The sequence below is a fragment of the Humulus lupulus genome, chromosome 3 (genome assembly GCF_963169125.1).
Source record: "Humulus lupulus chromosome 3, drHumLupu1.1, whole genome shotgun sequence".
Classification (NCBI taxonomy): Eukaryota; Viridiplantae; Streptophyta; class Magnoliopsida; order Rosales; family Cannabaceae; genus Humulus; species Humulus lupulus.
In genome coordinates this window covers 14,938,101-14,963,222 of record NC_084795.1, presented here as the reverse complement: position 1 = coordinate 14,963,222, position 25,122 = coordinate 14,938,101, and positions in this window count along the sequence as shown.

Below are 25,122 nucleotides of genomic sequence, written 5' to 3'. Positions count from 1 at the left end.
TATTCTTTCTAGAGAGATAAAATTGGGTCTGTCTATTCTAGAGAGAGAAAGTGCTGAAATTAGAGAGAATTCTTGTATTTTCACAATTTATACTGAAGAAACTCAGTTGGCATAGTCCATCTGATCTTGAGTATAGATTTATAAATCACAACTCTAAGTGGATTAGGCTATTACCGACAATCGGGGCTGAACCACTATAAAAATTCTGTGTTATTTACTTTTCTTGTTTATACCATCTGTTGTCGTTTACATTCTCTTGAAGGTTCGTCGTATTTGACGTTCTCACGTCGTTGGCTAAAAACGCAGTCAACACCTATAATTTAAGAATATTAATTATAACATAAGGTTTGATTAATATAGTTGATTATAAATATGTTATTTATTATACTATAAGGTTTAGATATAATAAATAAGATCTTGACATTTGCGTGTGTGCATGTTTATTTAAGGATTTAATTATAGTTTAAATAACAAAAAGTTTAAGAAAGCTCTAGAATCTTCCAAGACCATTAGAAGCATAACATTTGTCACAATTTATTTATTTGTGGATTAGGTTGTTATTTAGATAATTAAATAGATTTTCCGTAACTTTACGGTACTGTAACTTCCGACCTATTTTTGACCTAATTGTGTTATGAATTTCGAAAAAAAGTATCTCTAAAAAGTTGTAGATAATTGAATTAGCTTTCTAATGGTATAAATATGGTCTAAATTGAATTCATACAGCTCTAGTTATGTTGATTTTACTGCAAGTGAGTTTAGAGTTACGATATTTAGGGAGTTAGAAGTTATGATTCTTTTTGTTTTCATTATTTTTGTTTTTAATTTTAAAAATCAAGCTTTGACTCCTTAAACCTTCCTCTAAACAATTTGACCAAGTCTTAAGCCTTTGACTGAAGAATATTCAAATATTTTCAATTAAAATTATTATTTTTATTCAAAGCCAAAAAGAAGATTTTTATTCCTAAAACTCTATAAATAGGACTTAGCACCCAACCCTTTCACTTACTCTTCAGTTGTGATCAGACTCCAAGGTATTAGTGAGACATAAGAGTGATACACTTGGGTGAGAAAAAAACTTTACTATTTTTAAGCATTATCAAACACTTGGGAAGTAAGGATTAGAGTATTTCGGTATCGAGGTTATGCCAATCCATAAGGTCTATAAAGGTACCATTATTCTTATGTTCAATTCTGTTTAACTCCTTGGTCATTTTAGTTTATATTCAGGTTCTAACTTTTGTTATGGTTTTGTGGTTAGGTTTTTAAGTTCTTTGAACTTAAGATGTCTTTTCGATAAGTTTTCTCTTAGTGGTTTAGTTCCAATCTTTTAATCTTTTCCCTTTAGAAATACCCACTGTTCTATTGCTGGTTTTAGGAGTATTCCAAGCCCCACATTTGTTCTCATATCCCGATTTTGGTAAGCAAAATATGATAGAATTTTGTATGCTTATATGATATGTTATGCTTATGTTATATGTTATGTTGTGTTATGATATGTTAACATTATGTACAGTATGATATTAGACCTTGGGCATATGACTTGTTTAGCTAGCAAGCCCCAATAATTTATGGGCATATGACTTGCTTGACTAGCAAGCCCCACCAATCTATTGGGCATATGACTTGTTTAGTTTACAAGCCCCAAGTAGTATAATGGTCATTGTAGTAGTATATGACATATGTTTATGATATGCTTATAGTATATGTTTATGATATGTTTTTAGCATATGTTATGATATAATTTATGTTGTTAGTTTTTCCTTACTGGGCATTAGGCTCACTTCTTTTCTTTTTAGTGTGATGCAGGAATAGATGCAATGGCGGAAGGATTCTTGGAAGCTTGTTGTGTGTATGGAGGTGAATGGAGTGGATGGGCTGCGTGTCGATTTGAGGACAACATTTTTTTTAGTCTCTTTAAATTACGTTTTTATGTATTTTTCCGCATTTAGCTTTGTAAACAATTTTATTAAAAGTTATGTTTTATTTTAAAGCAATGAGCTCATTTATGTATCACAAATATTATTTTCCAAAGTTTTAATAAAGTTATGAATTTTCTTATATATGTTCTTTTCAAAGTTGTAGTTATGTCTAGTAGGTTTAATGACCTAAGTCTCAAAGATAGTTGGGTCGTTACAGTTGGTATCAGAGCAACGATCCATTTACATGAAGTTCGCTTTGATACACACGCTCAAGCTCCGAATCTAACCGCCAATGTAAGTGTTTATGTTATAGTTGTTATGATTATGTGTGTTAGCCATTATGTTTTCAGTTAAGAATATTTATAAATTAGTTTTTTTTTCGTTATTTATTTTATTTATTATCTTTGCATTTATGATTGTATATAGTGAAAATCTTTTTCCAAATAAATATCATTGTTATTTTTGAATGACATGTATGAGTTTGATTTTCTTTTACAATCATAATAAATAATAAATTTAATAAATAATGACCAAGTTCGGTGATGGTGGATACAAATAAATGGACCAGGTTCTATATTGAGAGTTAGGGGGCCATAGTAGTGGAAACGACTTTACTAATCCCAGCCCTCCCTCAATATGATTAACTTTGGAAGAACGATGAGTTTCGAGCCTGAGAATTAAGTCATATAGGATAATTATAAACACACTTAGAAAATAATAAAGATGGCTTATTTTTCTAAATTTAGAAACACACTCTAATTATGAAGAAGGCTTATACAATTCCTTTCCTAAGAAGTCATAATTAATAGGTCCGAGTTATATTTGTTTGGATTAAGTTTTTGCCTTAGTGCCTATTAGGGTAAGTTCTAATATGCTTTCTCGACTAGTAGAATATTGCTGAGGATGTCACTCAAAAGGTCCGCACGCACAAACGCTAATGCCTCCAACGCCGCTCTTGAGAGCAATGAAGCCCCTCTAGTTCGCAGAAGGGTAGTGCGTTCTACCGCCAATCGAAGTGCACCGCAGCCGCCGCCGGTTGATAACACCGCAGAAATTGAAAAACTATGACAACAAGTGAAAGAATTACTACAACAATAGCGACAACACACTTAGCCTCCGCCTCCGCCGCAACCACAGCCTCAACAAATGGCTCAAGTACCCCATCAAGTAGGTTCTTATGGGGGATGGCCAATGGTGAACCATGCACCATACCCAGCTCAGCACATGGAGCCAATCTATGAGCGGTTTCGTAAGCAACACACTCCAAACTTTGAAGGGACAACAAACCCCTTTGAGGTAGAAGAATGGCTCAGAAATGTAGAGCCGATCGTAGCGCATATGAATCTCGGCAACGCAGGCCGCATATCCTGCGTTTTGTCTCTACTCAAGAAGGATGCAAGAATATGGTGGAACCTTGTACAGCAAACTCACGATGTCACCACTATGTCTTGGACCAGATTTGTGGAGTTATTCCACAAATAGTACTACAATTCAGCCGTCATTGCTTCAAGGGTCGAGGAATTTGCTAGTCTAAAGCAAGGCAACTTGACAATAGCTGAATATGCTCGACAGTTCAATCGATTAGCTAAGTTTGCACCAGAGATGGTTCCAACTGACTTTCTGAGGGTGAACAAGTTCGTTAGAGGACTTAGACCAAAGATTGAGCTAAGAGTTAAGCTAGCAAATCCGAGAAATACTACCTATGCTGATGTTCTAGAAATGGTAATAGAAGTGGAAATGCTTCAGGCAAATGTTAGTAAAGAGGTGGCTAGTAAGCCTGAGCCTAAGCAGCAGGGTCAACCCCAGAACGATCAGAACAACAGTAATGATTAGAAAAGAAGGCATCCTGACAACAAGCAGTCCGACAACAATAAAAGAGTACGAACGAACAATGGAAGTAATAGGTCGGGTTATGTAGAATACCCACGATGTGCTAAATGCCAAAAGAAACATCCTGGTGAGTGCCGCGCAAACACCAAGGGATACTACAACTGTGGTTAGGACGGACACCGGAAGAGAGAATGTCCCCATCTCAAGACAAAGGGAAAAAGAGACGACAAGATGGTTCCTTCCAGGGTTTTTGCCTTAACCCAAGGAGAAGCTGACGCTAGCAATAAAGTAGTTACAGGTCAGGTTTCTATCCATAATATATGTTATGTATTATTTTCCACTCATTCGTATATCTCGTTAGGAATGATAGAGAAATTAGACAAACCTTGTGAAAGATTTAGAATTAGGTTTGAAACAGAATTACCTTCCAGCGAAATAGTCCTATCTGTTGGGTTTTATGCCCTTATAAAACCATGTCGGACATGTAGCACGATTTCATATTATCAATAAAAGTAGTAGAAATCATTTAGTTTAACAATTGTGTTGCTTGCTTGTTTTATTACATGATTATTGAAATAATACAAACATTTATAAAATCCCGAACATATGGATAGTTACAATTATAGTGACTAGGTCACAGTGGATTATAGTTGTAATTATATGTTCAAAAGAACGAGTCCTAAGATTAGATCAGTGCATTGGATTTTAACTGATTAGGCAATCTACGATATGATCTACTTACACATTCAGGGTGTGATGTCTTGTCCAAGGCTTTGACCAAGTAGATAAGATTGGATGTATTTAGTTACATCGGACTAGGACCGATATTGATTATTGATTGATAAATAAGTATCGTTGTTATCAAATCTAATCAATGTCACAATGTTGACCATAGGTTAAGTCGATCTTAATTCTAAGTGATAATATTCTGCTAATTATATTATTTAAATCTTTTGACTTGTTCGTTACCAGCTTACCCTACGGTCTAGCCCATACTTACATCTTGGAGATTTAGTAATGTAATTGAGTGGGAGTATTATTCATAGATATGAAATCTATTACTTCTATATGAGAAGTGAAAAGATGATTTCCTTAATTGCTTTGTTCAAAAGGTTAAATGATTGAGATCTCATTTCTGTGATTAAGTTCACGGAAATATCATTTATAAGGAACTTAGTGGGAGTTAAGGATAAAATATTGATGAGGGGTAAAACGGTAATATGCACCCAGCTCGTTAGTAAGTCATCGATAGAGGATTGACTGATTGTAATGGTTATAACAATGGATAACGTATTTATGGTTTTGAAAATACGTTCTATGAATTCAAGAGTTCAATTCCGAGTCTATAGTGGAATCACGAGGAATTAATAAGGTAGTGAAATAATTCGTAAATAAATTCATGGTAACTTGTTGGAGCTTGATTTCATGGATCCATGGTCCCTGCATCACCTTTGAGTAAATCATCTAGAATGTCTCAATTAATTGATTTAATTATCAATTAGGATTTTTAAAGTTGACTAGGTCAATTTTGGAAAATTTACAGAGATAAGAGATTTAGAGAATAAAAGAGAATCTTTGGGTAAATTTATTAATATTGATAAACTGGTATCAATATAAATAAATAATATTAAATCAAGTTTCAAATTATAATTAGTTAATTTGAATAAGGATTTAATTAATTAATTAAAAATAAATAAATAAAAGGTTTTGAATTTAGGTCCAGTTAGGATTTAAATTCAAAATAAAGAGATTGGGCCCAAATCCATTTATGGCAGCCCAAGGCTTTAATTTTTGTTTATTATTTTTAATTAATATAAATTTAAATAAATCTCATTAAGTTGCCTATATAAGGAATATGATATCTAGGGTTTTAATAAGCAAGTCAGTCTCAGTTGATTTGGGTAAGTGAAAACCTAGACACTTTAATCCTTTCTTGGCCACAATCTCTTCTTCTTTTCTAGATCTCTATCTCATGTGTTGAGAACTAGCCCACACTAGTTCTAGGTTGATCAAATGCTTGGTGAGGAAGACTGTGTTGCTGATCTTGTTCAATCTCTTGATAATACTCTGCTACAGAAAGGAATCAAGGGTTAGAGAGATTGAAGGATGGAGTTGTTCCAGTTCCGCTGCGTAATGTAAGTTTTTACTTTACTCTGTATTTGTATCAATTTCATAGGAGCATGTTCTAGGAATTTGCATGTTTGTTTGATAATATGTAAATTGCATGAAAATAAATATAAGATCCTGCAATGAGATTTTCCTACACTATCATCATGGGTAGTACGAGGCGTACCAATCAAGATTGAGGACGTAGAATTAGAAGGAGACCTGATAGAACTAGAGATTAAAGACTTCGACCTCATACTGGGAATGGACTGGCTAGCAAGGCATGACGCAACCATCGACTGTAGACGTAAGAAAGTAATGTTCGAAACTCCTGACGGTCTGAGACTATGCTTTATAGGAAAGGTTTCAGGTCTACGCACACTGCTTATTTCGTCACTTAAAGCTCAAGAGATGATAGAAAAAGGATGTCAAGAATTCTTAGCTAGCGTTACGGATGTGGTAAAGGAAACACCACTAAAGGTCAGAGATGTGCATATTGTAGAGGAGTTTCTAGAGGTATTTCCTGACGACTTGCCAGGAATGCCACCAACTCGGGAAATTGACTTCACAATCGAACTAGTACTGGGCACCAAGCGTATCTCCAAGGCACCATATCAGATGGTACCTACCGAACTCAAGGAGTTAAAGACACAACTACAAGAACTCCTAGACTTGGGTTTCATTAGACCAAGCCATTCGCCATGGGAAGCACCGGTTCTATTTGTGAAGAAGAAGGACGGGAGTATGCGGATGTGCATAGATTACCGCAAGCTGAATAAGGTGACGATTAAGAACAAGTACCTACTACCTCGGATTGACAACTTGTTTGATCAATTCCGAAGAGCAACCGTGTTTTCTAAGATTGATTTACGGTCTGGGTATCATCAGTTCAAGGTACGGGAAGAGGATGTTCCTAAAACAACATTTAGAACTCGTTATGGGCATTACGAGTTCTTAGTCAGGTCTTTCGGTCTTACCAATGCTCCAGCCACGTTTATGGATTTAATGAATAGGGTCTTTAAGGACTATTTGGATAAATTCGTCATAATATTCATCGATGATATCTTTGTGTACTCAAAGGACAAATTCGAGCACGAGGAGCACTTAAGGTTGATCTTGTTACGACTGAAGGAGTATCAACTCTACGCCAAATTCAAGAAGTGCGAATTTTGGATTTCGCAAGTAGCATTTCTCGGCACATAATACCCAAGGAAGAAATTGTTGTAGATCCATCTAAAGTAGAGGCTGTGAAGAATTGGCCAAGACCATAGAATGCATCAGAAGTAAGAAGTTTTCTGCGACTAGCAGGTTATTATCAGAGGTTTGTAGAAGGCTTCTCTAGGATAGCCACCCCTGCTTACAAACCTGACCCGGAAGTAGCAAAGGTTCATCTGGACGGATAAGTGTGAAGAGAGTTTCCAGTTACTTAAGGATAAGTTATGTTCAGCACCAGTACTTTGTGTACTGACACCCAACAATAAGTTTGTAGTCTATTGCGATGTTTCGAAGCAAGGATTGGGTTCTGTGCTGATGCAGAATGACAAGGTGATGGCCTATGCCTCAAGGCAGCTGAAGGAGTACGAGCAACGCTATCCAACTCATGATATGGAGTTGGCAGCGGTGGTTTTTGCGTTGAAAATCTGGCGCCATTATCTTAATGGAGAATGGTGTGAGATCTATACGAACCACAAAAGCTTAAAGTATTTCTTCACGCAAAAGGAGCTTAACATGAGGCAGCGCAGGTGGTTAGAACTAGTAAAGGATTATGACTGCGAAATTTTATACCACCAAGGAAAGGAAAATGTAGTTGCCGATGCGCTAAGTATGAAGAATTATGGAAGTCTAGCATCATTAGCTGGAATAGAAAAGCCGCTACAACAGGAGCTGATCAATGCTGGAATAGAAGTAGTCATCGGTAAACTGACTAACTTGTCCATTTAGTCGAGTCTGTTAGAAGAAATACGGATTGGGCAAGGGCATGATGACACGTTAGTAGCACATATGAATGCAATTAGAGAAAGGAAGGCCACTGATTTTTCAATATCAAGTCAAGGGCTATTGAGATATAAGGATCGGGTATGCGTGCCGAATGATCAAGGGATTAAGATGAAGATCTTAGAAGAAGCACACAATACCCCATACTCAGTTCACCCAGGGTCGACCAAGATGACTCACAACATCAAGGAAATGTATTGGTGGCCAGGAATGAAGAAAGATATAGCAGAATTCGTGTCTAGATGCATAGTGTGCCAGCAAGTGAAAGAAGAACATTAGCAGCCTGCAGGCTTATTGCAAACGCTTAGTATTCCAGAATGGAAATGGGACGACATAGCAATGGATTTCATGACGGGTTTGCCTCGAACAAATAAGCAACACGACTCGGCTTGGGTAGTAATAGATAGATTAACCAAGTCAACTCATTTACTGCTTGTCAAGACTTCGTATACAGCAAAGCAATAGGCTGACATCTACGTCCAAGAAATAGTAAGATTGCATGGAATCCCTAAGACAATAGTGTCCGATAGAGGATCAGAGTTTACATCGAGATTTTGGGGAAGTTTGCAGCAAACTATAGGTACCAAGTTTAGTCTTAGTACATCATTTCATCCACAGACCGATGGTCAGTCCGAGTGTACCATACAGATTTTAGAAGACATGTTGTGTGCTTGTGTACTTGATTTAAGTAAGTATTTGCCACTGATAGAGTTCTCCTGCAACAATAGCTACCAGTCAACGATCGGGATGGCACCTTACGAGCAACTTTATGGAATGAGGTGTCGATCACCGTTACATTGGGATGAGGTAGGAGAAAGGCAACTACTTGGACCCGAAGCTATTAGGGAAGCTAAGGATGCAGTAACGTTGATTAGACAGCATATGCTTGCAGCTCAGAGTCATCAGAAAATTTATGCGGATGCCAAGCGGCGTGATGTGGAATTCGAAGTCGGAGATCAAGTTTTCATAAGAATATCTCCTATGAAAGGTGTGATGCGGTTCGGGAAGAAAGGCAAGCTTAGTCCCAGGTTTATAGGTCTTTTTGAGATATTGGACAAAGTGGGAGCAGTTGCATATAGATTAGCCCTACCGCTAGCTCTAGCAGATAGTCACAATGTGTTCCACATCTCAATGTTGCGTAGATATGCGTCAGACCCATCTCACGTCCTCAAGTATGATACAATAGCACTCTAAAAAGACATGAGTTACGGGGAATAGCTTGCTAGCATCCTAGATAGAGGGATGAAAGAATTATAGTCTAAGAGTATTCTGATAGTCAAAGTCCTATGGAGAAATAGTTCTGAACGAGAGGCAACGTGGGAGTTGGAGGAGGACATGCAAGCTCGGTATCCGGAATTGTTTGGTAAGTAAATTTCGGGGACGAAATTCTTTGTAATAAGGGAGAATTGTTGAGTCCCATAATGTTTACTTAGTTAGCTAACTAGTAGTAGTTGTAGTATTTTAGATTTCGTGGATTTTGGTTCAAACCGGGACTTAGTTGGAAACTCCTTGCAATAGTTATGGATTTTATAAGTTTAACCTATAGTTTAAGAATATTAATTATAACATAAGGTTTGATTAATATAGCTGATTATAAAGATGTTATTTATTATACTATAAGCTTTAGATAGAATTAATAAGATCTTGACACTTGTCGTGTGCATGTTTATTTAATGATTTAATTATAGTTTAAATAAAAGAAAGTCTAAGAAAGCTCGAGAATCTTTTTTTTGTAACTTTAGAGTACTGTAACTTCCAACCTATTTTTTACCCAGTTGTGTTATGAATTTTGAAAAATAGTATTTCTAGAAAGTTGTAGATAATTGAATTAGAGTTCTAATGGTATAAAGATGGTCTAAATAGGATTCCTACAACTTCAGTTATGTTGATTTTTCTGTATGTGAGTTTAGAGTTATGAGATATAGGGAGTTAGAAGTTAGGATTCTTTTTGTTTTTAATTTTAAAAATCAAGCTTTCACTCCTTAAACCTCCCTCTGAACAATTTCACCAAGTCCTAATACTTTGACTGAAGAATATTCAAATATTTTCAATTAAAATCATTATTTTTATTCAAAGCCAAAAAGAAGATTTTTATTCCTAGAACTCTATAAATAGGACTTAGCACCTAGCCCTTTCACTTACTCTTCAGCTGTGATCAGATTCCAAGGTATTAGTGAGACATAAGAATGATACACTTGGGTTGGGAAAGAAAAAAGCTTTACTATTTTTAAGCTTTATCAAACACTTGGGAAGTGAGGATTAGAGTATTTCGGTATTGAGGTTATGCCAATCCATAAGGTCAATAAAGGTACCATTATTCTTATGTTCTATTTTGTTTAATTCCTTAGTCTTTTTAGTTTATATTCAGGTTCTAACTTTTGTTATGGTTTTGTAGTTAGGTTTTTAAGTTCTTTGAACTTAAGGTATCTTTTCAGTAAGTTTCTCTTGGTGGTTTAGTTCCAATCTTTTAATCCTTTCCCTTTAGAAATACTCACTGTTCTATTGCTGGTTTTAGGAGTATTCCAAGCCCCGCATTTGTTCTCATATCCCAGTTTTAGTAAGGAAAATAGGATAGAATTTTGTATGCTTATATGATATGTTATGCTTATGTTATATGTTATGTTATCTTATGTTGTGTTATGATATGTTAACATTATATACAGTATGATATTAGACCTTGGGCATATGACTTGTTTAGCTAGCAAGCCCCAATAATTTATGGGCATATGACTTGCTTGACTAGTAAGCCCCACCAATCTATTGGGCATATGACTTGTTTAGTTTACAAGCTCCAAGTAGTATAATAGTCATTGTAGTAGTATATGACATATGTTTATGATATGCTTATAGTATATGTTTATGGTATGTTTTTAGCATATGTTATGATATAATTTTATGTATATGATTTATGTTGTTAGTTTTTCCTTGTTGGGCATTAGGCTCACTTCTTTTATTTTTAGTGTAATGCAGGAATAGAGGCAATGGCGGAAGGATTCTTGGAAGCTTGGTGTGTGTATGGAGGTGAATGGAGTGGATGGGCTGCGTGTCGATTCGAGGACAACGTTTTTTTTAGTCTATTTAAATTACGTTTTTATGTATTTTTCCGCATATAGCTTTGTAAACAATTTTTATGTTTTATTTTAAAACAATGAGCTCATTTATTTTAAAACATATAATATATAATCTCTTATTGTCACTTTAAAATTAAAAAACTAGAACAAACATAAACTTAAACAAAAATAAATAAATTATTTAATTAAAATTAGATATTTAATTGAAATTTATATGACATTAATATAAATTTAATAAAAATAATTAATAAATTCTATAAATAAAACTAAATAAATGTGCATATTGCACGTTGTTTGTATCTAGTATATATAAACATATGAGTATTATTTGGGTCTATATATGTTGAGTTTTTTAAATTATAAATACACATGTAATTTAATTTTCTAAATAAAATTTCAAATATTTCATAATTCATTTTTTATATAATTTATTTTAATTTGTGTATAAAAATTCTTACTCTACACTATAAGAAAATAATATAATAATAAAAAGAATATTTTTTTGTGTAATTTTTGGTGTTGTTGTTGTAATGAAAAAAATATGGTGCTAAGATTCCTTAGTTTTGGTATTGGTGCAACACCATATATGGTTTATGAATTGGAGATGCCCTAAGAGAGAGAGAGAGAAATAAATTGGATATTTAATAATATAATAAAATTGAATAATTGAAAAAGTATATATTTTTCTCTAACTTAAGGGCATCTCCAACCCATAACATCACATATGGTGTTGCACCAACACCAAAATTAAACAAATTTAGCACCATATTTTTTTTCTATTCCAACCACAACACCAAAACTTACACCAAAATATATATTCTTTATTTAAAAACATATAACTATAATATATATACATTTAACAAGTTTTATTAGTATTATATTAAAAAAAAACAAAAAAAAATATATGATGTGTAATATACCAATCGGTTGGAAGACATTTGGTGTAAAATCACAAAATATTTAGTGTTATCCAGTTCGGTTGCAGTTGGCCCAAGAATAAGGGATACTTACTCACCTAAAATAGTATTTGTTATAATTTCTCTAAATTCAACTATCAAGAATGCTTTTTTAAATAAATAAATAAATAAATAAAATAGGGAATATGCCCTTACGGCCACTCGGCCTAATTCTCTATCCATAACTAAAAGATCTTATGATCAATACATCTAAATCTAGTTTATTATTTTGTAATATTAATATGTATGCAAATTAATGATGATAAACAAAACTTTGCACTCTTATAAAATATTAGTTTATATTGTACAAAAAAAAATTACATCAAACCTAGATTTTTGTTAATCAATCACTACAAAAAACAAGGCCTATACCGAGAACAAATGTCCTCGGTATAAGCCCAAATGTCCTCGGTACAACCTCTACCGAGACAATGTCGTCGGTAGAAAGTTATCGGTACAGCCGCGTCGGTAAAACAAAACTTCTACCGACGACATTAAAAATATTCTCGGTATAGGTTTTACCGAGGACAATGTCCTCGGTAGAAAGTGACAAATGTCCTCGGTACAACCAACCCCAATTTGTCATCGTGCTGGTATATGCCGACATCTTGCTGGTATATACCGAGGACAATGTCCTCGGTATAGACTTTTCCCGAATTTTTTTTTTTATATTTGTAATATTTATTCCCTTATTTATTTATTTAATTTGAATTAAATATAAAAAAATAGAATAAAATTAAAACACTTATATTAAACATATAAATAAAAACATAAGAGTATGTTCGCTGAATCAAAATAAAGAGTTGTGTTAAACATGATAATGTAATAGTCAATTGTAATAAAATTCATACATAAGTCCTACTGAGTCGGTGCTCCAACATCGGGATCATCGGGTGGTGGTGGGGCAGATTGAGATCCCGGGGTGATACAATGAGTCCGGACATGCTCCTCTAACTGTCGAAGACGCTCTCTCATCTCAGACAACTCTTCATCTCTAGTTTGTGAAGGACGAAAATCAAATGGAGTTCGGTCCCTTATGTTAATGATACGTCCATATCCTTTCTGGTGGCCCCGTCATTTTCCGAAGACAGTTTGTACCAAAGATATGTCTTCATCTTCAGGCGCACTCGAAACTGGTGTGGAACTCTCAGTATCAGTTGCCTGTGTCTGCTGTGTGTCGCAGTATGCACGCAATTCCTCCTGTGATACAATGTATAATGTAATTAAAATTTTGAAAATGTTTAAAAAAACTTAACGTACCCAAGTATTTTTTGCTGTCTCTGTCACCCACCCTGTGCCTGATTTATGGTGAGTATCCATCCAGCTATCCGGGATGGACTCAAGTTGCCCAGTCTCTAAATTGCGCTGTCACGTACATATATTTTTATAAAATTAATAATTAAACGTAAATAAGAAAAATAAACTAAAAAATAATTAATTAACTAACTTTTTTATAGCGCAGGGCTGGGATTGACTAAGAACCTCCATAGCTAAGCTCTTTCAGTTTCCTTCTATTTTCCTTGTTGACCACAGAACGTTTCTGCAAAAATTTATCGTTAGTAATATATTTAATTAAGATAGTTAAGTTTAGCAAGAAATTAATACCGTAATTTCTGGGCGTCGGAAAAATTCAATTGCGTTTTGCCACTGCGTATCCGTTCAACCACCATAACGATTTTGTGGCCCATTAATCGTTAAATGCTCTTTAATATCGTACTTCCAGTCAGAATACTTTTTAGCACACGAAGTATCAATGCCTCTCAAGATCCCAGGCATATGCCCTTCTCCATATCTAGTACGCCCAATATCAAACAAATCATCCTAATTTACAAACATTTATTAGTAAATATGATATATAACATAAAATGAGAATTAACATAAAAATACATAAACTACTTACTTCAAAATGTGCAAGTATTCTTTCTTTCGAGGCATTTGGTACTTTTGACCATTGAGGACAGTCCGAATCTGTGTACTGTCGAACAAGTAATCCGAGCTCTCTTGAGAAATTTGAGCTGTACTCTCCGATCTCTTTATATGTTCTCCCCCGCACATCCCACTCGAGAGGGAGAGAACGCCCCAACTGTTCCCTTTTTTCCCACGTGTTCAATCCTTTATGGCGTCCACGTTTATTTGGAGGCGCTATTGTATGCAAATTCAATATTTTAAAATTAATATGGATTAATTGTTAAATTTTAAGGAGTATATCAATGTGTAAAGTATTACCTCGTTCACAATCAGCTGGGATATCTGACGGTCCACGTGGAGGATCGCATCCTCCACCATTACCCCCGTGAGATTGAGCAATAACATCAGCCATATCTGTCAAATTAATCGATATTAAAATTACATTTATCTGTTAGAGGCAAATGTAAGAGTCTTCAATGACTCACCCTCTCTAAACGGGTCTAAGGCTTCTTGTGATGAACTCTAAAAAAATATAATATTATCACTAGGTGATAATAACACTATTATATCTTTGGTAATAATTTCTTATTACCAAAGAAAAAAGCAAATATAATTAAATATGTTTTTTTAATGTCTTATGCTCTTTGAAGTTAATTATGTTGTTTTATGATATCTAACTATAATATATTTCAGTGTAAATATTATTAAAATTATTTAAATTTGACATATTAATTTAGTATTTATTAAATTACATATTTTACTTATGCTTTATTGAATAGTTTTATTAATTTAAACAAAATTTCTAAGATTTGTTTAAAATTTATTTAATTACTTTAGGATTTAATTATTACTTAAATTATTTAATTAATGTTTATTTTTATTAAAATTTAGTTGCATAATGTTAATGTTAATTTTTTTTAATGTTAATTTTAAAATATATTATTTATATAAAAAAAACATAAATTATTCAAAAATTGAAAGAAATTTTTTTTTAAAAAATACAGAAAAATTAAAAACAACTAACAAATATTATTAAAAACATATTTTTTTAATTTTAATTTTAATAATGATTAAAACTAACAAATATTAAATTTAATTTTTTTAATTTTAATTTTAATTTTAATTTTAATTTTAATAATGGTTTTCTAATAATATATTTGTTAATTTTATTTAATCAGAACTAACAAATATTATTTTTTTACATATTAATTTAGTATTTATTAAATTACATATTTTACTTATGCTTTATTGAATAGTTTTATTAATTTAAACAAAATTTCTAAGAATTGTTTAAAATTTATTTATTTACTTTAGGAATTAATTATTACTTAAATTATTTAATTAATGTTTATTTTTATTAAAATTTAGTTGCATAATGTTAATGTTAATTTTTTTTAATCTTAATTTTAAAATATATTATTTTACTTATCAATTCACTATTTATTAAATTAGAAATTTTATTGAGTACTTCATCTAATATTCACAATATCTCTAAATTTTACAATTCTATAAAAAATTCGGCAGCATAACGACTATATTTTCATCTATCCCAAAATTTAAAATCCTGCAAATAACACATAAAAAATATTCAGACCCAGATCATGCAGAGAGCATTACAAATACATTTTAAACGACTATATAATTTATAATTATTAGTCTAAATTTGATTAATTATTCAATTTTCTAACCAAAATATTAAAATTCTACTAAAAATTAACAACAACAACAAATTAATCATCAATATTCATAAAATCTGAATTTTTACTACTAACATAACCAAAAAAATTAAAATTCACAACAACAACATACTAACATTACCACCAAAATTTTCAAATTAACACTCAAATATTTAATATGTTTACTAATATGTTTAATACACATAAAATTCACCAAAACAACATAGAATTTATTTTAAAAAAAAATACTAATTAATCATATAACAATTTTCTAATTCCTAATATCATTTTTACTAATACTTATTTTGAAAACCTAAAAATAAATACATTCTATCTAATATAATAATTTCAGATTTTTATTAAAATTAATATTATATTATTTATATAAAAAAACATAAATTATTCAAAAATTGAAAAAAAATTAAAAAAATACAGAAAAATTAAAAAAACTTACCAATGCCTTCAATATCTTGCTAGCAATCTCTGTAGTCCAACAAAAACCGAATACCCAACCTTCAAACAAAAATTAAAAAATATCATTATACAATTTCATAAATATATATATATATATAAAATGAATAAATAAACCATACCTTCAACAAATACACAGAAATTTCTTCACCCTTGGCAATTTTGGGGCTAAAAACCGAACTTTTTGGGAGGAAAACGGCGATATTCGGCGGAGGGTTCGGAGAAAACCGAGAGAAACCAGAGAGGAAGGAGAAGGGGCTTCGCGGCTGAGGGGGATATTTATAAACCTATATCGAGAACATGTTCTCGGTATAGGTTCTCGGTATAGCAACTAAATCTATTCAGAACCGCGAAAATGTTCCGCGCATATGAAATGTCTATACCGAGGACAGATTGTCGATATAATGTTCTCGGTATTGAACCTTTTTTTTGTAGTGAATGGAAGTTAGTCAAAATTAATTAATAATATTTAGTAAGGTAATGGCCAGATCCATTAATTAAGACAATCTCAATAATGCATAGCTTTTAAACATAATCATGTTGGCTATTAAAATGATTAATACTTATAAATTAAATACTATATAATATAGATATCGTTTATCATGTATATATATATTGATCAATATTTAATTTACTTTTGACGTTGCATTACGTCACAAAAAGCCCATCCCCATAGCTCCTAATTAAAATCTCATCAATTTAAGAGTGTTTATTTTGAATAGTTAACTTGTCTTAAGAAGTATATAGGGACTCAAGATAATTGTAATATTAAATTTTTGTGTACAAAGTGATTCACAAAATACATGCGGGATACACATTAATTATTAACTTTACTTTTTAAAATTTGAATCAAACATAGAAAGAGATTTAGATTCTCATTCCCACATTTACTTTACCCCATACCAAACACCCTCTAAGTATAAAAATAAAACTCACAAAGTTGCACATGGATTTTCTTTGGTGCACCCCACTTTTTGGGTGCACTGATATACCTCTAATGTGTTTTCTTTCAGGTATTGATCATTTTCAGCGTAATTGTTTTTTATAATTATGTGCATTATAGTTATTTAGAATATTTTATAAATTTTTAATAAATTCTAAATAATTTATAGTGTCAAAAATATAATTTAAATAATTTATTTCGCGTAAAAGATTCAGTACTATAAGTGTAAATTATTCAAAAATTCTTAAAAATTTATATAATATGTTTAAATAACCACAATGTATATAATTATAAACAAAAATTGCGTAAAAAATCTTCTAAGTATCCAAAAATAAAAAGAGGGTACACCGGTACGCTCAAACGTAGGCTGTGCACCGAAGATAAGTATATTGATAAGAGCATGCATGTATTTAAAACGTTAGATAGGGAAGTTTTTCTATTCTATTTTTTTACGGGGTATTATATTTGGGCAGGTTGACCCTTTAAATTTGTATGGTATATGGTTAAAAATGAATAAATAAAGAGATTTCCAAAATAGAAACAAAAAAGAGTAATCTTGCAATAGTGGGACTGTTGTTTAATTATGGCTAATAAGAATAAAAGAAGGCGTATAAAAGTAGAGTTATTGAATCGGAGTTAAAATAAATAAATAATGTGTCGTGGAAATTCGATCTTTGAATGTATATGTATATGCATATTCATTTATCTTTTTATTTAAGAACTCTAAAACTACTTTATTCCATGCATATTTATTATACCAGAGTACTCTAACAAGCAAGTGATCAAAGAACTTTTAAAAAAAAAAAAAAAATTAATAATAAAACCAATTAGTGGAGTGTTACAACTTTCTGTCAAAATACAAAAACGTGACTGGAAACTCACAGTTGTGACAGACAATTCCTGATCAAATTTGTCTCCGAACTCCAAATCTCCCTCTTTAATTTCTAATAATGTTGTTGCTCTCTTATTATTATTATTATTTCTAAATAATTTATATAAAATATAGTATGTATAATATATACGTTCCCTCCCACTGAAACCCGCGCCAATAAAGCCTCTGCAGCCTCATTAATTAACCAATATTAATTAATATATGAATGATAATTAATAACAAATATGACTTATTGTTTACCTTTAATTAATTTGTCTCCTTCTGGCCAAACTCTGGTTTTTTTACAAGACTATGACCCCTGATCCCATCTGTTAATTCAATATTAAACTCTCCTAATCCCTAAATCCCTGCTTTATTACCATGCATGCATATCCATATATTGATTGCATGCATGCATATATGGCAGTAATAATCTTTAATTACAATCCATCATTATCTTCATCTGACAACACTACTGTGTTATGTCACACTTCATATTTCCCTAAATGTATATTTTCCTCAATATTACAAAAATTATGATTATAACACAAAAATGGATAATGTAGTTCTCGTTGTTTAACGACAATCTTTAATTGCATGCCTAGTATGTGAAAATAATAATAACCTAGCTATATATATATATATTAACATTTTCCATTCTTTTTTATTTTCTTAATTATTAAAATGGAGAGCTTGGAGAAAATTAACATGATTTTTCTTCCTCTTTCTTTTTTCATATAAGGTGTTATTAATGACTCACTGTGATAACGTACTCATGTAATGTGTCTTTAGGGAAAAAGTATATATTTATAGCTGTTGATGACAAGGTCCAACAAAACCTGCAAACTATAGCTAACATAAGTGGTCCTCTTTTTTGATCTTTTATTCTACTAGAAGAAGCTACCTAAGCTAAGCTATAATTAATATTTGTAGTTAATGGCTCATTGGAAAGTTCTTTGGTACATTATTTTAATAGACAAGGAGGCAGATGATAATTAATAATACATTGTACGTACACATTAAGTTATATATAAGACATGCATGCAGCTTTATTTATTAATCAACAAATAATATTTTTGCCCCCGAAACTATGAATACTATATGATCGTGTCTTCCAAATAATTTGCGATATTAAAAATTCCACTCGAATTATACTAATAACTGAAATATAAGACTTCCGATAGATTTCTTCATAGGTGGCTAACAAATTGATGTTGTGACATTTTTTATTTTGATGTGATAGTGTCACATATAGAATAATTAGTAATTTTGTTAAGTGAACTTTGACCATTATCAAATTATGTCATTTTTATTAAAACTAATTTATTTGTTTAAAAAAAATCTAACTTTTTTTCTTAAAAATAATAATTAAATCCTTAAAAAAATTTTAAAAAATCATTTTAAAAGATTAAAAAATAAACAATACTAAAAGTTTCAAATATTAATTAAATAAATAAATTTTTAAATATTCAAAAATTAAAAATTTAATTAATAACAAATAACATTTTTTACCTTTATTTTCTTTTACAATATAAAATAAATATATCTTAAAATAAAAATTATAAATAAATCTTAAAACAGAGTTTTTTCCCATTCGTCCTCTTCGTTTTAAATTAAAATTTTAATTTTTTTTAAGTCATTCGTCATTCGTTCTCCTTTTTAATTAAATGTTTTTTTTTATTTATTTAAAATTTTCATTCTAAAATAGATTTATTTTATATTGTAAGAAAAAAAGTAAAAAAGATTTATTTGTTATTAGTTAGATTTTTAATTTTTTAAGGATTTAATTAATATTTTTATGAAAAAAATTAGATTTTTTTAATATAAATAGCACAATTTGGTAGTACTCAAAGTTCGAGAAGCAAAATTGCTAATTATTCGACACATGACACAACTACATCAACAGAATGCCGCATCATCATTACGTTAGCCACCTAGGACGAAATCTAACATAAGTATCATATTTCAGTAACGTTTATAGTTCGGAGATAATTTTTAATATCACAAAACAAAAATATTATTTATTCTTTATTAATTAATTTTCTAATTTTAATTATTTCTTGGTCGGTTGGCTACTAACATATCAATAATAATATGTATGATATATATATTATCATATCACAGAAACTATAATCTCTAAAACACACACACATACACGTAACATATTAAACATTTTAACATTCTCATTTCTACTTTATTTATTGGAGAAAAATTAATAAAGAGAAAAGCCATGCAAAGTGGGTTATTCCAATTTAGGGTCTTAGCTGTAAATTTAAGCCAATGTCGATTGTTTATTACTTTATTTCATATATATACTACTCAAAGCATAATGATACGTTACTTTCTTTGAAGATACACACTGTCAGTATATTGCTTCCTAAAGAACTCCACCACCAATCATGCGCCACGTGTGTTCTTATACACCTATATATCTTCTATTTTCTTTTCTTTTTTGTCTTTTTTCCCTTAATTTATTAAGACTTATCAAACCCCACTACTCATCCCAATTTGTACGTTCAAGTTCCAAAAGCTCAAAAAGCCAAACCTCTTTTCTTAGTTAACTATCCACATCTCTCTTTTTTCTTTTTTTTTTTCTCTAGGGCATAATAGCAGTACGTAGTGGTAGCCATAGCCCGGTGTTGGTAGTAGCTAGGGTTATTAGGGTACCCCTCCGCAACACCAGCCACCAGGTCTACTGGCTCTTTGTTATTAAGTCTCTTAATATTGCGGCTGCCCGTGTAACAGTTGACTTTGTTTTCAAAAGCTGTCTTTGTTTGTTTCTATATATATTTATATATTTAATTAATTAGTAGTTCAAATCCCCTTAACATAGAAAACTAGTGGAAGAAATTGTTAAAGAATTATACTAGTCTATATGCATTTATGAGGAACAGAAGAGTGTTAAGATGGGCCAATCATGCAGATGCAGATGGGAAAGAAGAGGAGGCAGGCGTGCGAGAGCAAAGGCTGCATTCTTTTCGAAAAAACATGAGTAGTAGTAGTATTATCATTATTATTAGTATGTATGTGTATTTGTGTATACTATTACTAAGAACAGAACAACTAGTCTCACTATATAGTGCATGGCAAATGGCAATGCGTTATAGAGGCCGAGGGTAGGTGAGCTTTGTTTTTGTAGTGTTGAGTCTGAAGAGGGTTTTGTACGTTGGCCAATGCTACTTTTAGAAGTTCTATGATCAGTACCATGGTCGGCCATCTTCTCTTCTTTTCTTATCGATATTCATTTTCATAATATATATATTCTTTGACTTATTTTACTTTTCTATTATGTGTACTTGACATAGTTTACTTATTAATTTTCCCTTCACCATATAATTAATTAGTTTACAATCACTACTTCTCATACAGAAAACTACTCAAGATAGTTTACATTTTGAAAATGCTCAAAGATGTCCAAGCTAGTATGAGCAATGCTAAGGGAAACACTGGTGTCGATCAACACTACTTGATATGGCCGATAATTAGAAATATTCATTAATTAGACTTAGCTGAAGTTTGGTCGGATATAATGAAAATGAAGAAATAAGAATGAAAATAAGAGAATGAATATAAATGTAATGAAATAAAAATTAATGAATTTTTTTTAATCCTTCATTAGAATGATCTTTTATTTAATTTTCAAATATGATAGTTATTCTAAAAAAGTGGAAAAATTATTCTATTAAATTGATATTAATTCCAATACTCTAAAAATACAATCAAACAAAAAAATAAAATGTAAATTGATTTTTTTCCATTCCATTATCCTCAACAAAACAACACTTTAATACATATGTCACCATGAATATTGTAACTACTAGTTTATAGTCAATTCATAATAGTAACAACCAATTATTAGCTAACTATATTTAATAACAAAGTTAATCACAAATTATTTTTCTAACTAAATAGTCCACCCGATTGATAAGAATTATAGAGTTTCATCTAAAAATCAATTAATAATTAGTGGAGATACCCATATTCTTATTAATGATTCAATATTTCTATACTTATTCTACGTGAGTCATTATTAAAAACATATAATCATATCTATTACTTTAAAAACAAATATTATACTCGCCAATTTCTTTTTAAGTCAACTCATTACAACATTGTTTAAAATACGTTTATTATTATTATTATTATTTTAAAAAAATGTTATAGTACAAAATACTAGATAAGATCATTTTAAAGTATAAGGACATACATACTTTTACATAACGACTCTTATTTGAAATAATGGTTTGTCTTTTGGACTATTTTGTTGGAACTTTTGGTTAATTGCCAACTTAAAAATGCTAAGAATCAAATTATATAATAATTTATATAATCTGTTGACTAATTTAAATAAATAAATAGTCTGAAACAATCTTTTCACAGATGTTGGTCCAGATATAGACAACTGCGTTATTTGTTAAGGGTACTAAAAGACATATATGGGATGGGATGGGGACAATGAAATCAGACAGAGTCCTTTCGTTTTGGGACTCTGAAATTGGATCCAGAAGAAAAGAGCATCTTTTCGATTTCAACATTGGGCTTTACAGAAAACGGGCCTTCATTCTAAAGAGATCCAACTCAGCTCATAATTGGCCCAGTTCTCAACGCTCCATGGATTGTAAACCCAGTTATTTTTGTAAATTTGACTCCTTTAGCATGTGCTGAGCTCCACCGTAGAATCATGGATCAGGCAGTTAAAAAAGTAGTAAAAGTTTAAAGAGTGAAAAAACGACAAGTTAAAAAGCCAACGACAATAAAAATAGGACAAGCAACAAACAAAACCGATTATGCATGGGTTAAAATAGAAAGAAAGAAAAACGACACCAAGTCTAATCGATTGAAAGGAAATGAGTTAAAAAAAAAAAGTGAAATTATTTCAAGTCTAACCAAATTTAATTTTAGGACAAAATGTTATTTTTTCTTTGAACTAAAGTATTTATAGATTTTTGCCTATTACGTCCAAAATAGTAACGGTTTGTTGACGTAACAGTTAAAATAATATTTAATAATAATTTTTGTATTAATGAATTGGTTTTAAATTAGAAAAAATAAATAAAAATTAATTTAAAAAATAAAAAATTAACAAAAAATTATTTTTAAATTTATGAAATTATATTAATAAACATAAATTTTATTTAATCCAAATGCAATTTTAAAAAACTATAATCAATTATTCTAAACTAAATAAAATTAAAAACTCAACCAAATTTAAATTTCAACCGTAGATAATCAAACATATTTTAAAAAATAATCATGAAAAAATTAAAGATTTTAATTTAGTTTAGTTCAAAGTATAATTTAGTTTAAAAATATTAATTTTAATTTGAAAAAACTATTTTAAAAGATTTCAATATGAATTAAGTATATTCATATTTTATAGATGGCATTGAATTTAACTGATTTCAAATAAATACTTTTTCTACATTATTAAAAAAATGTAAATAGTGTTTTTTGGCCAGCTTTGTGCACATTTTGGTTTTGTTTTGTGCTTGTTAAGGTTGTTCTCAGACTTTTCGTGTGTGCTTATGCTAATAGTGACACCACCGGATTCAAAATCCTTCAAGATAAATATTTTAAAAATAATATTTAATTCATTTTGAAAAAATTCATCTTCTGTAAATATTTTGGTTGTTTTGTTTTGCTATTATTATTTTTTTTTTTGTTAATATCCTTAAACAAAACTAATGAGTAGATACCCCAAACTCTAACACCCTTCTATTTTTTTTATAACTTTACTTATTTTTGTTGAGTAAGAAATAATTTATCTGTGATGCATGTATTTTATTGGCCTAATGAACAAATTAGATTTAGAGATGACACATTCAGTTTTGGGGACTTCACAGAAATAAGTCTTAGCTTCTTTATTTTAAAATTATTTAAGAAAATATTTTCTCCTAATAACAAAATTTTAAATCATATTAATGTTATTATTATTTAATATTTCATACTAATCAACTTTTATTTATTTATCACCTAGGTGTTTATTTGGTGAGATGAAAATGAGCTTTTTTTTGTTATTTTTTAATTTTTTATTACTAATTTTAGAGACACATTTATATGTTTTTTGGCTAGACAATAAAATTAAATTGTAATATTACACATTTTTCATCCTGAATAGTAAAATGTATTCCTAAAAAAAAAGTATATCCATATTGCTAAATCAATTATCCTTTTGTTTTTAGATTATTTTGTCCAAGTTGAACTTACATATTAAGATATTAAAGCTTTACAAAAATAGAAGGACAATTCAATGAAAATTGACGAAGAATAAATAATTTCAATATTGACAAAACTTCAAGGAAAATTGAAAAAACTCTTACTAAACACTTTATTGGTATTATTATTATTTGAGAAACACTAAATGTACTCTAATTTATATTCTCTTACACTTTTATTGAGATGTGTATTCTACTAGTGTTTTACAATTTTTTTTAATTATCAAATAATTATATAATATTGACATGTCAAGCATTAAAAAAAATAAAAAAGAGAGTGTAAGAAATAGTTTCTAGAGCACGCACTCCCAATGGGTGTTCTACTCCATCTTTTAAAATACATCATCAAAACACATATTTTTCTATTTTACCTCTAAGTTTTACATTATACCATACATCAGCTTTTCTATATATTTCTCTACATCATTTAAATATTATATCTTTAAACATATTTTATTACTTAAAGTAAAATAAAATAATTGAAAAAGAAAAAAGAAATAATAAATATATACTAAATGGAGGGAGAAAGCTTATAAAGAAAAATAATAATATTAAAATATTATATAAATGTTATGTAAACGTAGATATAGATTAATTGGAGTTTGTGTATAGCTATTATAAATATATGTATAAATGAGCTGATGGAAGATGTTTTTATGAGTTTTAGCTAAATATTATAGAGAAATTGTATTACAAAATATATCACCAAAACATACAATTTTATAATTTACCTCAAATTTTTACATTATATCATACATCTACTTCTCTATTTTTTCTCTACATCATTTATATATTATATTTCTAAAAATATTTTATTTATTTTAAGATATAAAATAATTAAATATAATAGTATCACACTCATATATATACAAAAGTTTATAAAAAAATAATAAAATATTTATAGCTTGATGAATAGTATTTCACTACATATAGAGAAATACTATTTATTTAGGTAAAAAAATATAACTTTACATCACCTATTGGAAGACTACTTAACCATTTTTTATCTATATTATAAAGAATAACATATTTTAGCTCATCCATTGGGAGTGCTCTTAGTGCAACCACAAACAACCGGGCTTATACTTTTTAAAGCATTGGAGAGTCTTATTGCATCAATAAATTTAAAGCTCTATTGCCTGAAAGAGGCAACAGAGT